At 40.1% G+C, this 17,251-nt stretch overlaps 1 long non-coding RNA gene across 2 annotated transcripts in view; it reads right to left on the bottom strand.

Moving 5' to 3' along the window:
• Positions 1–1,163: 1,163 nt before the first annotated feature.
• LOC140641938 (uncharacterized) overlaps positions 1,164–17,251 on the bottom strand; it is an 82,286-nt gene continuing 66,198 nt past the window's right edge. The window contains exons 6-10 of one of the 2 annotated variants that reach the window (XR_012038527.1): positions 12,979–13,229; positions 8,765–8,937; positions 6,617–6,684; positions 4,207–4,354; positions 1,164–1,978 (exon numbers count right to left, since the gene is read on the bottom strand). This is a non-coding gene — a long non-coding RNA (uncharacterized lncRNA). The remainder of the gene's footprint in view (positions 1,979–4,206; positions 4,355–6,616; positions 6,685–8,764; positions 8,938–12,978; positions 13,230–17,251) is intronic. The other variant, XR_012038531.1, reaches the window with a different exon arrangement.

Here is a 17,251-nt window from a genome sequence, read left to right as displayed (position 1 = left end):
CTGGTTCTTATGACTTCAGACTCTTACTGGACCTATACCATCTGCTTCCCTGGGTCTTGCAGCTTGCCCACTGTAGATCTTGAGTCTTCTTAGCCTCCATAATTGTGAGACTCAACTCCTTATGGTACATCTCTGTGTATATAAGTGTTTATATGTGTGTATATATATAATATATTTATATATAGTATGATAAATATCATATTTATTTAAAATATATTTAAATATTTAAAATATATATTTATAATATATTTTATGATATATTATATATATATCATATATAATGATATAAATATCATGATAAGATATATATATATATATATATATATATATATATATATATATGATAAGATTGGCAGTGCGCCAATGCCCTGGTATTTATGAGCAGTGTCCACACTGGGCAGGAGAAGGTCTGTTTGTATAGGAAAGTTATGGGCTTGATACTAGGCTAAGATATCTGGACTATCTTCTCAGGAGCATGGCAAGTCTTTGGAGGGTTTTAATCAAGGAATAGATGTGTCTGATTTGCATTCAGAGACATCATTCTGGCAGTTATGTGGGTTATGGATTGGAGGGGACCAGACTAGAGGCATTTGATGTTCTACCTTTAACCACTGATTGATTGGATATATCATGAACACCAGTTATGCGACTGGCATATCGCTGAGTACAAAGGTTAGGCCACAGACAAAGAGTGGGGACACAAGAATAAATCAAATGATTTTTCTATCCCCCAGAGATCTCACAGCCCAAGTAGTATTATAACTGTGATGTTTTCAGGAAAGATTTTGATGTTCTTTCCAGACTTAATTCCAGACTCTACAGCAGTTTCTCAATAACATGTGTGAGACCTAAGAGATCAAGCCAATAACTTAAATGAATTGAAGTATAGCTATCAGTCACAGCCCAAAGTGTTAAGTGAATCAGAAGCTTAACTGGCAGTCTTAAAACCTGTTTCCATTTACAACGAATTTTTTCATCCTCTGCCTTGTAAAATTCTCACAAAGCACTGAAAAGTAAGAAATCTTTTTGATCATATCCATCTATTACATAAGGTAATTGAGGCTTTAAAAAAGTTATATTATTTGTCCATTACACAGCCAAGAAGTATAGAATTAAAACCACATCCTCTCATTTCTAATCCATTTTTATTTTCATTAGTCTCTCTCTAGTCATTAATAATACACATCCCCAGAAGGTAGTTTATAGAGAGATTTGAGCTCCACGCTAGTCTCCCAAGGAGGCACAAGACAGAAATAAGGAGGAGAACTCACTAGTCAGTGAGGTAATCCACACACAGGTTGCTGAATCACCCTGGCACTAAGGAGGTAGGTAAGTGATTTTGCTCTTTTGTGGAGACTAATGCATCTTGCAGGAGCTTAAATGGCTTCTTGACATAGACTCTGCTCATGGATTCCCATGGAGTCATTCACTTGTTCATTTACGTGCTCATTCATTCAGGATGTCTTCCAGCATATTAAAGCAGGCCAGGTCTGAAAGGATGATCTCACCCTGTCTGGGGAGCTCAGACCCTGGAATGGGATCTGGCAGGGATTTTCTCTCCTGTAAATGTGGGTCAGGAGGCCTGGGAGGCAGCACATCAGAGGGTTACAGGCCAAATAGCCCCTCCTGGGGGAGAGGATGGCTCTTTCTGAGGCAAACATCTGCATCATGTGTCCCTAGCCTCCTTTGGCCCAGGGAACTGTGCCTGTCTGTTTTAAATTGTAGAAATAGGAAAATCAACTCAGATTCCACCTTCCTTGCACTGAGCAGAGTCATTTCACATAAAATATAAATTCAGTCCAGTCTCCAGAAAAGATCCACTGCTTTCCAATCCAATTATGTGAGCCCAAAAGTGACATGTTAGTAATGAAGGAAATTGGGCTTTCATGTATGAAAAAACAGGACTCAAATCCCACGCTGAACTCATTGTGTGAACTTTACCAAATGACTTAGCTTCTCCAAACTTTAGTTTTCCCATCTGAAAGATAGAGAAAATTTTAACCTCCAACAGGACAGTTGGAAGAATTAAGTGGAAAAAACTAAAAGGATTTTAAGAATAGAATAATTTATTGTGTGGTAAGCCTTGTCCTACTTAGAATTTCTAATTGAATCATCACAGAAATCATTTGATGAGCCCTGAGACTAGAGGCTGACACATGACTTTCCTGAGGGTGGAAACCGTATCAGCAGTAGAGTGGAATTCAGAGACAAGCCCAGTGTGTCTGACTCTGCATTCCTGCCCATCAGCTTGATGATATATAATGTCGTGCTCTTCTTTTTTGATCTTTGGCTACTCTCCTCCCAGATCCCTTTCTCTACCTTTGCTTTCTTCATCAGTGAAAATAATCATTTGGCTTATTTGCAGATAAAGACACCGGAGGCTTATCATCTGAACCCAGTGCAGCCAGACGCTGGCGTCCCATTATCCTTCTACTAATGAGTCTCACCTAATTCAAGTCCTGTCACATAGTCAATGCGCAGTAAGTGTTCTCTTTCATTTCTCTACAAGTGGCTCCTATGTAAAAGTGCATCTGAGACTTTCCCCTTGGATACCAGTAGCTATGACAGGTATCGATGGGAAGACATACTCCCTGTGATGGGGAGGATGAGCAGGTACTGGAGCACATGGTTGCCGGAGGTTAAATGGTATCCAGAAGGCTCGCTGCAGTTTGGATGTGTGTATCTGCTGATGGCGTTTTCCATCTGGCCTCTCTTCTCCGGGTTTGGTTCATAGCTAGCAGAGGTCTGGGAAGGTACCAATACCAATCTCTCCCTTAGTGCAGAGTATAAACTAAAAGGGAATGGAGACCCACTCTCCACCCCCACTCGCACTTGAGGAAGCAACTACTAGAGGAGGTGAACTCTTCAGGTAGTTTCCTCAACAAAGTGACTGAGATGATCCTTCACATCTGTCGTAACTCTGTTGCCAAACTCTAGGGACTGCACTCTCTGATGCTTTATCGTCATCCCTGACACTCCTGGGAAGCCTCTTCCAGAGTGTGAACAACCAGTCTTTAGCACACTCAAATTTTGCCATCTAATAGACTAATATTAACTCATTTTATCATTGTTTTGTGCATCTAGACTTACCATGTCACTGGAAGGTGGGACTTAAGAATGACTATGGATGCCCTAACAATGACAGTGGCCTTACAAGGACTGGCTGTGGAGTCAATCAAAATCAGGCTGCTTGGGGTTGACAGCTCCATCCTATAGGCCTTTCTACATGCTTATTCCTGTCTGGGATGCTATTGATTTCCTTTTCATTGACTAATTCTATGGATCCATCTCTCTTTTGCATTTAGAGTGTTGAATGAAATATAATTACAATCTAATCATTGCTAGGTTGGTTTCAACATAAGCTGAAGGGCAGTCCTTTACACAGTTGTGCACTGAGAATTCTGTGTCATTCACAATGTGTCCAATGATGGCACTAACTGCCACGAGGTTAAAATGCCAAAATTCAAGATAGCAGGCCCATGATTGATGTTTATGTGGCCCACATTCATTTAAAAATGCTACTTTGAAGTAGAAAATGCATAAGAGGTGTCAAATTTTAGAAATAGAAATTTGAACCTGGGCCAGCAATTCAGTTTTAGAATATTCAGGAAGCACTGAGGATACCCTTCTCCCCTTTGGGGGCAAATAGTATCAATTTATCTACATTGGAAATACTTCATAAGATTCACTATAAATAAGCATAGAGATTCAGAAAATATGTATAATATAAAAAGGATAAAATAGCTAATTGCTTTGTAAAGCACTGAGTCAGGTGTTTGTAAGCATGACCTAATTTAACCTTCATGGCAATGTATGAGAAAGATGTTTCCTCTATCAGTGTAGAAGCAGTCTCAAGAAAATTAATCTATTTGTTTGGAATAACATTATTCTGGAATGTGTATATGTGTTGGGTCTGAAAACCTATGCTCATACCATTTCATAAAATCCAGTATTGATGATGGCTTTTCTCAAGGTCCTCTGCTTTTTCAAGGCCCTTGAATTTGTAGCTCCTTGTAAAGAGCAGTAGGAAGGCAGATAATTGGGCTGCTTTCTAGATGAATACTCTCAGACAAAGCAGTTTCCAGCTAGTTTGAAAATAGATATCTGCTTGTCTCAAGCAGGCCCACCTCTTGGACAAAGTCCAGAAGGCTCGTCCATTCTGTTCTGTGATGGTTTCCACCCCCTTGATGACTGGGTATGTCCTACCTTGTCAAAAAGACATCTGGGCACCGTGAGCATTGGATGTGGTTATCTCTAGAGTCTGAAATTAGTAGCCATCCGGTGAACAGCATGCCTCAGTGGCTACTCTGAAAGGAGCTCCAGAGGCAGAGGAAGTGGGATGGGTCCTCCTAGACTGTAAAGAAGACAGTGTGTCTCACATTGTCTTGTCATACTGCTCCTTCCATGTGAGCCAGCACGTTCATGTACCCCTGGCTCCTTTAGCTTCAGTGGGACCCTGAATGTTAGTCTTCTGAGGTGTTTGGCAGGTCTCTCCCCCTGTGCTTGGTTGCTAGGAAATTGAATCCTATCCCTCCACAACCATGTGGTTTGTCTCTCCCTGAATTTTGGAAATAACAGCGTTAACATTAAACTGTTTTTGTTTTCTTTTGTTTTGTTTTGTTTTTGCCTTCCCTAAGATTCATTGGGTTGAGCAGTTTGTTGGACAATGCCAGTAGCCCCATTCAGAGCCAAATGACTCCAGAGGTTTTATGTGTGGCCCAGATTTTTAATTTGGTTTTTGAAAGCTGTTATTGTCTGGACCCTGTGTATGAGAGGGAAAGTAGAGAAAAATGTAAATATGGTTTTCTATTGGTAGAGACATACTGCAGGCATACTAGACAGGGGAGGGGCCAGGAGGCAGTATTATGTGCTGTTCTGTGACAGAAGAACAGGGTCAAAGAGACCCTAATTTGGGACAATTAGCATCACTCCTGTCTCCAACTCTAGCAGCAGAGCTAGTTTTGCTGGCAACAGGAGCTTACTATCTCACGAGGGGAAAGAACAAGGTTGAGTTAACATGTGTCTTAGTTGTAGAAGCAAAGGGTCAGGAGTACAGGAGTATTGAGAGAAGTCTCTCTGGGGACCTTGGGGACCAGCATATTCAGCAGCCATATATTACAGATGAAGCAACTAAGGATCTCTACCAAGAAACAAAGAAAACGATCTTAAAAATTATGTCATAGATGAGGATTGAATACGCTACCCCCTCTTTAACCTACCTCTTCATTCACTCAACCCCTTAGATATCAATGTACCACCAACTCATCCAGGTCCTGCTGAAGATCCAACAGTGAGAAAGACAGAAGCATTTCTTAGAGTTCAGTAGAAAAGACAGTGAAATATAAATGAACACATGAATATTAGTCTATTACAGTAATTACTATAAGGAACACTAAAACTAGGGTTCTGAAAGAGGATATTGGGGATGGAGGAAATCTCCCAGACAGAAGTGTTAATGGAAAGTCTCTTTGAGAATTAAAAGATGAGAAAATATGACCCATTTGAATCTCAGAGCAATAAACACACCTAGAAGAGGAAAAAATTTGTACAAAACCCCTGAAGGAGAAAGAACTAGGAAAGTTCTAAGATCTTGGCAAAAAATACCATCTGGCTGGTGTGGTTGGAACCTAGTGCATCAGAAGGCAATGAGGGAGAAATGAGGCAGCAGAACCCAAGAAGTGGTCCAGCATGGCCTTGGAGATGATGCATGCTAGTTAGGATGTTATAGCGACAGTAATAAGTCATCGGATGTCTTCCTTATTTTTTAAGTAATCAGCATGTTTCCTGTGGCTCACACATTTAGAAATTAATAAAGTATACAATGTAAAGATTCTCTGCCATTTCTATCCTATCTACACAGTTCCCACCCCTAAACTTCTCCCTTGTAGATAAGTGTTGTCATTATTTTTTTAGGGATCCTGCACACACAGAAAGCACCACACACAATTTATAGGTACAACCCTAATTTACACACAAAGTAGACTACTATATACACTGTTTTGCCACTTGCTTATCAGTTAGCATATCTTGGAAATCTTTCTCTGTAAGTGTAAAGAGATTTTTATTTTTGTGTGTGATACAAAGCACTTTATCTTGCAGATATACCATAATTTCACCAGTGGATTTGGGGATTATTTTTAGTCACTTTTTGTTGTAAACAATGCCACAACTAATAACTGTGGGAAAACATCATTTTGTCTTGGCCAGAGCCTATCAGCAGGATAGAGCTGTGGAAGAGAGTTTTGTGAATCAAGAGACACACATTTTTGAGAATATCATGACAAATAGCAGAGTAGGACATTCTAAGAATTAATCCTTCCACTGAGTGAACCTATAAGCTGGTAAAAACTAACAGAAGAAACATTTTCACAACTTGAGGATTTAATAAAAATCTTACAGAAACCAGCGGTGTGTTTAATGAAGGAAAGGCTACTACATTTTGGTAAGAATGTCTTGTGATACTTCTTTTTACCTGTCTATCGTTCCACATTCCCCAGTTTTGTGGCAGCCATGGGGACAGGGGTCCACATTTCTGGTGCAGCTGCTAATGCTAGGACAATGAGAAACAAGCAATACAGACTTTTTTCTCTACAAATAGTGGTGTATTTTGACTTACTTAGCAGTTCTCAGAGGCACCATTTCAGAAGCTTGCCCTTATTTCACCCCTTTCAGTCTCGATGGCATCTGTTGAAAACATTAGAGATCTATTACCCATATCTGCCTGGGGCGAAGGATGACATATGGGCTAAGCAGCAGACAGACCCAAAAGCCTGAGCAAGGGGAAACTGAGAAGGAAGATTCTTGTGCATATAATGATTTGAGAGTGGGCTGTGTAGACCAGATAATTGAGAGTGCAATGCACATGCCTAGGACTGGATAAATACTCTGAGAAGTCCTGAGAGGACTGTGGATTGCATCTCTGGCTGATGTTTGAACTCTACACAAGCAAAAGATGAAGGGGGAAGTAGAATTGTAGGCACACACACTGGCAAAGCATTGAAGGAATGCTCCAGCTCAGAACCAATTTGCAAAGGAAGACCAAAACACTATTTCTGGCTTTTGGCTTTTAGCCTTTGGCTTTTGGTTCCAGGCATTTTAGGAAATCTCTGTCAGGCCTGATTGACTACTGAGGCAGTTTTCATTTAGGAACTTTAGAGACCACACATGACAAGGAAAATAGTCTGCAAAAAACAGTTTAGCAGAGTCACTAAACAGATGGGTGATGGTAGCTGTCACCAAGCAGCAACAGCAAAACCTGGGGACGAGGAGAACACCTGATTTCCAGAGTTACGACATTATAAGACTCAGAATGTTGAGTTTGCAGTAACAGCAACAAAAATTACAAGGTATATAGAGAAACAAGAAAGTGTTCTATTTTTTCATTCTAGGAGGAAAAAATAGAAATTGGCAAACTCTGCAGAGCACCTGGCTGGCTCAATCTGGAGAGCATGTGACTCTTGATCTCAGGGTCATGAGTTTGAGCCCCATGTCAAGTGTACAGATTGCTTAAATAAAGAAATTTAAATGAAGAAAAGAAAAGAGACTGACAAACTGCAGAAGCCCCCAGGTTGAACTTGGCTATGCTGTGTATTTAGCCATGTCGTTACTTCCACTAGAGTTCTTTCTTTCTCTATTTGAGCTACTGTCTAGTGTCTTTTTATTTTCACCTGAAGAACTCTACTTAGCATTTCTTTAAGGGATGACCTCCTAGTGACAGACTTATTCAGGTCTTGTTTATCTGGAAATGTCTTAATTTTGAAGCCTAGTTTTGCCAAATACAGAATTCTTGGTTCTTAGGGTTTTCTGTTTGGTTTGGGTTTGTTTCCTTTTACCTTCAGTGCCTTAAATATGCCTTCTGGTCTCTGTAACTTCTGCTGAGATATTGGCTACTAATCCTATTGAAGATCCCTTGTACATGGTGATTCACTTCTCTCCTTGCTTTCAAAATTCTCTTTTTTGTCTTTTTATAGTTTTATGATAATGTGTGACTCTTTGTGTTTACCCTTCTTTGAGTTTGTTAAACTTTATGAGTGTGTATATTTGAGATGTTTTTGGCTATTGTTTCCTTAAATGTCTTTCTGTTCCTTTCTCTCCTGTCTTAGGACTCCCATTTTGTACTGTTGTACATTTGATGGTGTCCCACAGATGTCTCCAAAACTTCAAACACTCCAGTCTTTACAAATGCATTTATATGGGGAAGAGTCTTCCCCGTAACTGGCAAAATGACTAAGATCCGTAACTAGAACCAGGTGTGCAGCGGGACACCACATATGGGCATGCAGGAGTGTCACACAGGAGACAATGAGTCTCCCAGAAATTAACCAACTGTGACGAGTGTTCTGGCCTTCACAGGCTCTGGTACTATTGGGGAACTCTTCTCAAGCCCTCTGGTATTTTGAAGGACAGCAGACCCTTTCTAATAACTGAGTGACAGCTATATCAAAAATGCCTACAACTTGGTGGTTGCTCAAGACAAAGATGCAGTGAATGAATGAGAACCACATAAAAAATCTGTTCAATAAGGTGGAAAACAGATGAGTTCAAAAAGGCAGAGTCTTCTCAGGTCTGCTGAAATCTAGTACTGAAGTAATTTATTGAAAATGGCTAAAGATCAAGCATAATTTGCAAAGCCTTGGAATAAGCCCAGGGAAGAGGAACTGAATTACTTGAAGTGATTTCAGTCACTCCAATGCCCTTGTATTATCTCGTCTGTTTTTGTGTGTTCTGTTGTTCCGCTCTGTCTTCTTGCCACAGTACTACTTACCCTATTCGTTGACAGCTTGAGTTTCTTTGCCTGTATTCTCAAATGTGCCAGAAAGATGGATACTCTCATGAGCACACATGAACTGACTGAAGTTACTTTAGGCTAGGCTCCATGCTGAGTACAAAAGATTCAGAGATGATTGGGACATAATCTTTGCCATGTTGAAACTGAATCTACAGTAAGAAAAAAAAAATCTCCTAAGTATACAAGCAGAATGCACACAGATATAAGCCTTCCTTGAAGAATTCAAGAAAGTTATTTATTCATTCTTCAAAGCTTTCTTGAATCCTGAAAGGCGATCAGGCTCTGTTCTAGGACAGGAAATTTCCTGAAAAACAAAACAATCAAAATCTTTGCACTTGAGGAGCTTTCTTGTTTTGTGTGCTTTTAGGAGGTGGAGAAACATACACAAATCAAGTAAATGGGTAAATAAACAAGGTAATCTTAGATTATGTGAGGATTATGAAGGGAATGTATTATGTGTTAATATAGCTAGAGAACAGCATTAGTCTGATAGAAAAAGAGCTACTTAAGAGGTTTAAGTCAAGTTAATGAAATCTTAGCAGCAGGTGGATATAGATAAGTCCTTATGCTTATGTTTACAAAATAATTCAGTCCCATTATTTACTGTTTATAAAACAGTGTTTCTTCCTTTTACAAACAATGTCAGCTCCATTATTTTCATTTGATCCTCACAGCTAAATACATTATAGTAGTTTCATTATGGAACTTTGGTTATTTACCTGAGTAATTTGGGTTTTTGAAAAAAATAATCTTCATTTCCCTATTTAGAAACAAAACAAAACAAAACAAAACAGAACAAAACAGGTCAATGAATTCTCAGCTCCCAAAATTATTTGAGGGTTCAAATTAGTGGGATGCAACATAAAATGAGAGTTGAATCTTAATCAGAAGAAGGCTATTGAGGGTCAACTATCTGTTGGAAATTATGGTAAGAGTTGGACTTTGTTTCCAGAAATATCCAAACAAGTGTAGGATATCCCCATATCAGAAATACTACAAAAGAGGGCAGCCCGGGTGGCTCAACGGTTAGTGCCACCTTCAGCCCACGGCCGGATCCTGGAGACCCAGGATCGTGTCCCACGTCAGGCTCCCTGCATGGAGCCTGCTTCTCCCTCTGCCTGTGTCTGTGTCTCTGCCTCTCTCTCTCTCTCTCTCTGTTTGTGTGTGTGTGTGTGTCTCATGAATAAATAAATAAAATCTTAAAAAAAAAAAGAAATACTACAAAAGAGATTCCTGGGTTGTGTTGGGTCAGTAGATTGAAAATTCTAAGGCAAGTATCCATCTGACGTTTCCATTATACTATTTCCAGGACCCAGTTAGGTGCCTAACAATGGGCATCTACAGTAGATAATCATTGTGGAAAGAATGAGTGAAAATGTTCAGTAACTTTGAATTTATTTGATGCCTTTGACTTCCCTACCGCCTACTACTCTAAAATATGAATGCTAAATTCTTCAACAGTTTCCTTGAGGTAGCATTTGGCAAAATGAGTGATTCTATAGCCTTGAAATCAGGCAGTACCTATGCTAAGGTTTACTCATAGGGAAGTGCTGAAGGACACTCTCTACCTCTCAACACACTGCTCTGAAGTATAGAGAATGTATATGTACCAATCGAGGTACTACTAGCTTTTAAAGCCTCTTGAAGATTAGATATTGATTAAAATGTACTCAAGGATTATTTAAGAGCTCTTGCCCAGCGTGCCTCGGAGCATATGAAAACAATTAATGGAATATATACCAAATCTGACCTACTCTAGGGATTAGGTGTTCTCCAAGAAAGAATTCCAGGATGGTTGGTTTGAGATGATTTCTGTTCACTTTCTTTAGAGGAACACTGCTACTTTGTGATGTTATTTGTTCTGTGAGAGACAAGGGCTTGCCAAGCAGTATTCTCAGACCGGAGAGTTAACGCACGTTTAGAGCACCAAAAATGCAAAAATAATCTTCGGTCACCATATATTTTGGTCTCCTAATATTCAGAGCTTTCTTGTCTATTTTCTTAAAATACAAAATGTTAAGAGGTGGTCTTTGAGCAAATTAAAATCATTTTCTTACCACAAACTTCACACTACTTTTCATAAATGTCACATCAGAATAGCAGAGCCATTCCAGAAATTCAGGTGGCCTTCTGGAAGGACTTATGGATGACTTCTGGAGGCTATATTTATTTTTTTCCTACTGTTATTATCTCTACAGAAACAATGTTGAGTGCATAGAGAAGCTCTGGACATATTTTGCCAGGTTCTCTCTGTGGGGCTCAATGCTGTTTTTCAAAATTTGTGTTTACATCGAGAACGTATTAGATGATTGAAACCAGAACTTGCAACAGCTACTTGCTGTTTGAGAGGCCAAACACCTGGCGACTGAGGGATTGGGCTCTTGCCCTGGCCTCACCACTCCCAGCTTGTAGATCTAGGACACAGTCTATCTCCCTTGGCTCCTGTGTCCCCTTCTTTACCATGGGCACGATACTGCCCACCTCACAAAAATAGCCAGTTGATAATCACGGAGGAGCTCCACTAAAGTTGAAATAAAAACCAAAACTACTCATTCTGTTATTTAAGAATTTTAGAGTAATGGCTCACACCTAGTTTTTATTTTATGCTCAGTACTCGAAATTTTAATCCAATCAATCGGCACACTATTTTTCTCTCTCTTCTATACTCTGCACAGAAACAGGATTCATCCTAATCTTTGAACCTGTAATTTTTCTATCAGGTAGACTGTCCCTGAACCTGTATTCACACAAGTCTTACACATGCTTTGAATCCTAGTTTAAACCCCAAATTTTCATGACAACTTGGCACTTAAATCTAGAGTAAAGAATTTGCCCAGTCTAAACAATGACTTGGTCACATGTGTTGTTGTGTATCCTTATCATTGTCTGTGAGTTTTCTGAATGCAGTGGCTCCATATGACATTTTGGAAATTAGAAGTCCAACGTCAATGAAAATCTTCAGAAGTTTATGGGTTTTGCTTACCAGTAAGCCTCTGTAAAATTGTATTATTATTCTTGTTCTTGGAACAGACAGTTAAACACTCATGTTCCTCAAAATGCTAACTAATCTTTAACATGCAATAACATTTTAGGGAATTGCACACAGATCCTTTTGAAAAAGATTTTGCTATAGATACCCACCAGTGAAATTTCCAATTAATATTTAGGAAGTAGTTTTAGTCCATAGCTCAGAAGTGAACATCCAGCCTAGAGATGAGAGCATGTCCCTGAAGGACAACTGACATGCAAGATGCATTTTGTATCATTGTCATAAAAAGGTGCTATCAGGGATTGTCTATGCCCCGAACTCAACTAGGGTTGGTGTGAGGACAGTGACATCACTCTCCACAAAAGAACAGCCAGTGTAGAGCTGGCTTTCGGGATTAATCCATATATGCAAGGTGACTTGTAGTAGTTCAGAGATTGCTTTTTGTCCCGATGGCTAGCACAACTGAAGGGAGTCACTCACTTCTCCATTATCCTGACCACCACAGAGACTATGTTGTGTTGATTTTGGCCTGGAAAGAGTCAAAGTCTAAAGCTTTTTGTTTCAGACTAAAGTCTGAAGAGCAGAAGTAAGGAAGTGAACTGGCTAAGGACCCATCATTTGTTAAAATGACAATCAGGACTGAAATCTGCATTTTTTTAAATATCCATTTCAGGGGTTGGAGATAAGAAATTTATTCTGTTGTATTTTTTTTTCTAAAATGTAGTATGATTTATAATTATTCAAAAATTCCCAGAAGTCCCCCTTTCCTCATCACATTCTGCCTCCATAAAATCCTAACTTATTAATGAACACCATCACAATAATGACATCCTACCCCAAATCACAACTTCTAAAATGTCCCTATATCCAAGCCTCTATCCTTTTGATTTTGCTCGTCCCTTGGCCTGGAATACCCTACTGGACAATATCCTTTAATAATCAGCTCAGATACCACATCTAGTTTTTCAGAGCTTCTTTAGTTGATTGAGTTATTATCCTTAAAGAATGATTTATATTTTGCTTCAGACAATAATTATGCTTTTTCTTTTCCTTCTCCCTAAAATGTGATATCAAGAATCTGAGAACTGTATTCTCTTTACCTTGAAAACTTCTGGTACCAATAAGCCTCCTATAAATGTGTATTTAATTTGAAACTGCCATTGCGCAAAGCCATAGATTAACTAGTAAAAAGAAGTAATACCCAGATCTTCTGAGCCCCAGTTCCTGTTCTCTTCCCATTCCAGCTTGAAAGGTGACTTTGACCTCACTTTTAACCTTGAATGAGGACACGTCTCTTGTCTCTTGCTTCACACTGGATGCTCCAAGCCAACAGTGTATGGCTGGATGTATAGTAAAGGATGAAATCATCCCTTTGCTTGTCCTGGAATCTTGGGAGGTCTCACATCCGGCAGTCCCAACTGTGAAGTCCAAACACTCCATCTGCGAGTCCATCTGGCGTTTTGAAATACATAAATGTCTTTGTCAGCCTAAACTTCTGCTGGACTAAGCACAGTTTCCACACCAAGTTGCCCCTCTAATCCCACCCATCAAGTTCTCAGAATAGTCATGGAGCAATAATTGTTTCACCCATTGCCTGTCTACATCTGAGATTTAATTATGCCCAGCTGGCAGGAACATGCAGCGAAAGATGCAAGGGCAAGGAGATCCAGGGCAGAAAGACACGAGACCCCACACTAAGGTCCAGACCCTATGACTCAAATGCCCAAACATCAGCAACTCTAATCAGTTTCCACATTCTCTTCCTCGGGGTCATGGGGCATTGACATGAATCACTTGCAGTTTGAAATTGGAAGTTCTGCACTTTCCAGTGGGAACCGTTTCATTTGCCCAAGAGAAATGGGATAGTCCCCCTCCTCCAGTCAGAGACCTCATCTTTGCGCTTCCTGGACTTTGACAGCTGGCTAAAGACAGGTTTAAAAGATTTATATGAGGTCCTTAGAATTTTCTACCTGTATTGGGGCTTCTTGGCAAAACTGGAGGAAGATTTTCCACTCTCTAATACATGGCTCCTTAAAAGGACCCTGGAATATTAATTGGTATTTTGAAGAGAAAGCTTATGCTGCTAAATAAATTTGTGAAACACTAGGTTAAACCAGATTAACTATCTCTGTTGTTGCTATTTAAGCAAGGAAAGCGTTTATCATCATAATATACTCTGTAATTGCCCCAGAGGACAGAATGTGTGGCTTATTTGACCATTAAAACACTTTTTCCACCAAGGCTCTGGTGGAACTAATGGTAACTGGAATTCATTTAAAAACAAACAAAACACAGTAAAACAAACAAACAAAAAAACCCTGAAACAGACCAAAAAAAGTCTGATCTATTCCTGCTATTCTTTTCTTTTCATACCAAACTTGGATAGTCACTTCTGCCTTTTACATTTTCTTCTCTGTTTTACTGCCCTCTAGTTTCTTTATTAATTTTATTAGTTTATTTATAGAAATTACCTGCTAGTTTCTTCTTTTAAAAAAAAAAAATCTATTTTTAACATTGCTTCCAATTGTGGTTCTGAGGAAAAAGAGCAATGGCCTTGAATTCAAACAAATACGAAGTTAAGTCTTTGCTCTGAGTTTTAACTGTGTGACCTGAAACAAATCTCCACTCTAGGGGCACCTGGGTGGCTCAATTTGTTAAGCGTCTGCCTTTGGCTCAGGTCATGATCTCAAGGTCCCGGGATCGAGTCCCGTGTTGGGCTCTCTGTGGGTTCCCTGCTCATTGGGAAGTCAGCCTCTCCTCCCCTCTCTGTTCCTCCCCCATCCCCACTGCTCCTGCTCTGTCTCCCAAAAATAAATAAATGAAATCTTTATAAATAAATAAATAAAACCCCAACTCTAGATCTGTCCCTGGGCCCTGGTGATCCACTCACTAAATTGAGATGCTGAAAGGAAGAGCCCTGATGATAAATGCGGGAAAACATCTTACAAATGGTAAAGCACTGTGAACATGTGAATTGTTGTATTCTACTGGTCTGGATCTGGAGGGCTGGTTTGGGCAAATGGAGACTGAGCCAAAAAGGCAGCATTTCCAGCTCAGGCCTTACTTCTGGCCCCTTGCCTTTCCCATTTTCACATTCGCACATCGGGGCTCAGACTGAGGGGAAATTGCCCTAGAGACTGGTGGTTTCCATTAGATTACAAGCTCTACGTTCCACGGCAGGATTTCCAGCCTCAGCACATGTTGGCCCAGACTCTGCAACCCCCCGGCCCCACTCCCCCACATTGCTATCAGTCCTCCCGGGACGGCTTCTTGCAACGTGTTGTTTTGTCTGTCCCTTGTTGCTACAGCAATCCAAAAAAGATTTGTGTTTCCAATTCTCTGAAATGGAGACATCTGCATGCAATTTTGAAAATCCTTGTCAGGGTCCTCGTTTACTGTTTTGATCAGCTCTCTCGACATGTGGGCAGAGTCTCCAGAGAAGTTCAAAGGGAAAAGACCCCTCTAGGCAAACAAGTGCTTGCCATAAGGGCAGCCTGCCTATGAATTCCTGTCTCCCGTGGAATAAAAAGGTATGAGGCGAAGCCATGAATGCTCAGAAGCTAACTCCATCCCCCACTCTCCCCACTCAGCCCATGAGGAAGAGTGGTCAGTGGAATTCAAAGGCTCAGGTTAGAACCCCCTTGAAGTTCACTTCTATGAAGCAGATTATGACTTGAATTTCCATGTAAACCCACGGAGTCCTAAAATTTTGCCGCTTACACATGCCCCATCTTGGGAGGTGGTGGCGGTGATGGTTAATATTGGACAGCAGAAATCCTGGGTTTTGCTCCTCATTCCAATTAGCTATGTGACCTAAAATGTTAGAATTTCGTCTGGGCTTCAGTTGTCTCATGTGTAAGGTGAGTTGGTTGGATGTCCACAGCCTCTTTCAAGTCTGAAATAAGTCAGGATGGACCACAAGAAAGGCTCCTACACACCTACTGACCCTGGGCAGAAATTTATCATTTTAATCTGGACCAAATTTAGTCTGGACTAATATCAATTTAATCTGGACTAATCATCTAGATCTCAGAGTCAAATAGAACTAAATTCAAGCCTTAGTACAGCACTTTTGGGGCGTGTGAGCTGGGGAAATTTATGTAAGGCCTCTAGGATATTGGCAGCAACTCTAGAGAAGTCATGAGAAATAGGTAAAGTATATACATACAAAATATAACGCATGGTGCATAGGACAAAGCAACATTTATATAATTTCCCGTTCCTCCACCTTTTGCAATCTATCAACTTTCTTCCCTCAAGCTATCCCAAATCCAAGCATAAACAGACGTTTAAAGCCCTTGATGCATATCTGTATACATAAGCTTACATGCATATTACAGCTGGAAAGTCACTCATACCCTACCCATAGCATGGCTCCTTGGTTACTTATGTTTAACACTTTTGAGAAACAAGGTCTGTTTGTTTTTAAATGCAATTTAATATACATTTTTTTTGTTTCCCCCTGGGGGACCTTATAAAATATATTCAGTTCTTTCTTGAGTACCTGAGTACTCCAAAACCTATTTTCTTCTTGGATCTTCAGAAACATCATTTATGTTATTTTAATTACTTTTAATATGTTGTGTGTGAATGCTCTCATCAGTCCTCCGTGGAATATTCCACCTGAATGAGCTCTGGGAGATGTGCTTTCACACCCTTCCACTTTATATACGTGAAGCTGTGAGGGCTGTTACGCCTTTCATTGCTGTCAAATATTTTTCCTTAAGCAGCTCTTCCCTCTGTTTCTAACATGATGCCTCTCCTTTGTGACAGACCAAGTTGGTGCAACTTTTGTCAAAATAGCAGTGCATGGACTGACACCTGGAAAGTTTGGGGGCTTTAGTCTAGTTTATAAATACCATGTGTTTGAATGGCTGTGAAGCCTTTTGTTTCTTTCCTCCTTAGCTGCATTCCAGGTTGGTGAGATTATTAGAGAGCTGAGTCTTAGGTGGGTTCATTTTCACCATAATTATGACGCAAAGCCCATGACTTTTAAGGGCTACTGCATTTCCCATTGCTGTTGTGACAAATGACCATGAAGTAGGCAGCTTAAAACAACACACCTGTATTATCCTATAGTTTCAGAGCTCAGAAGTTTAGAATAGGTCTCAATGGGTTAAATCAATATGTCAGGAGGACTGGGTTCCTTTAGGAGAATCTAGAGAAGAATCTGCTACTTTGCCTTTCTCAGCTTCTGGAAGGTACTGCCCTCCTTGGCTCAAGTCCTCTTCCTCTGTATTCAAAGCCAAAAGCATGCACATTCAAACCTCTCTCACTTTCTGTTCCTCACCTCAACTTTGTCTTCACATTTGATTCTCTGACTCTACAACTCCTGCCTACTTCTAATAATGGCCCTTGTGATATTTTTTGTTTATTTTTAATATTTTTATTTATTTATTCATGAGAGACATAGAGCGAGTGAGAGGCAGAGACACAGGCAGAGCGAAAAGCAGGCTCCATGCAAGGAGCCTGAT

This window comes from Canis lupus, chromosome 10, assembly GCF_048164855.1.
Source record: "Canis lupus baileyi chromosome 10, mCanLup2.hap1, whole genome shotgun sequence".
Classification (NCBI taxonomy): domain Eukaryota; kingdom Metazoa; phylum Chordata; class Mammalia; order Carnivora; family Canidae; genus Canis; species Canis lupus.
Note: the sequence above shows the minus strand (reverse complement) of the source record. Positions and strands in the feature narration are given on the sequence as shown.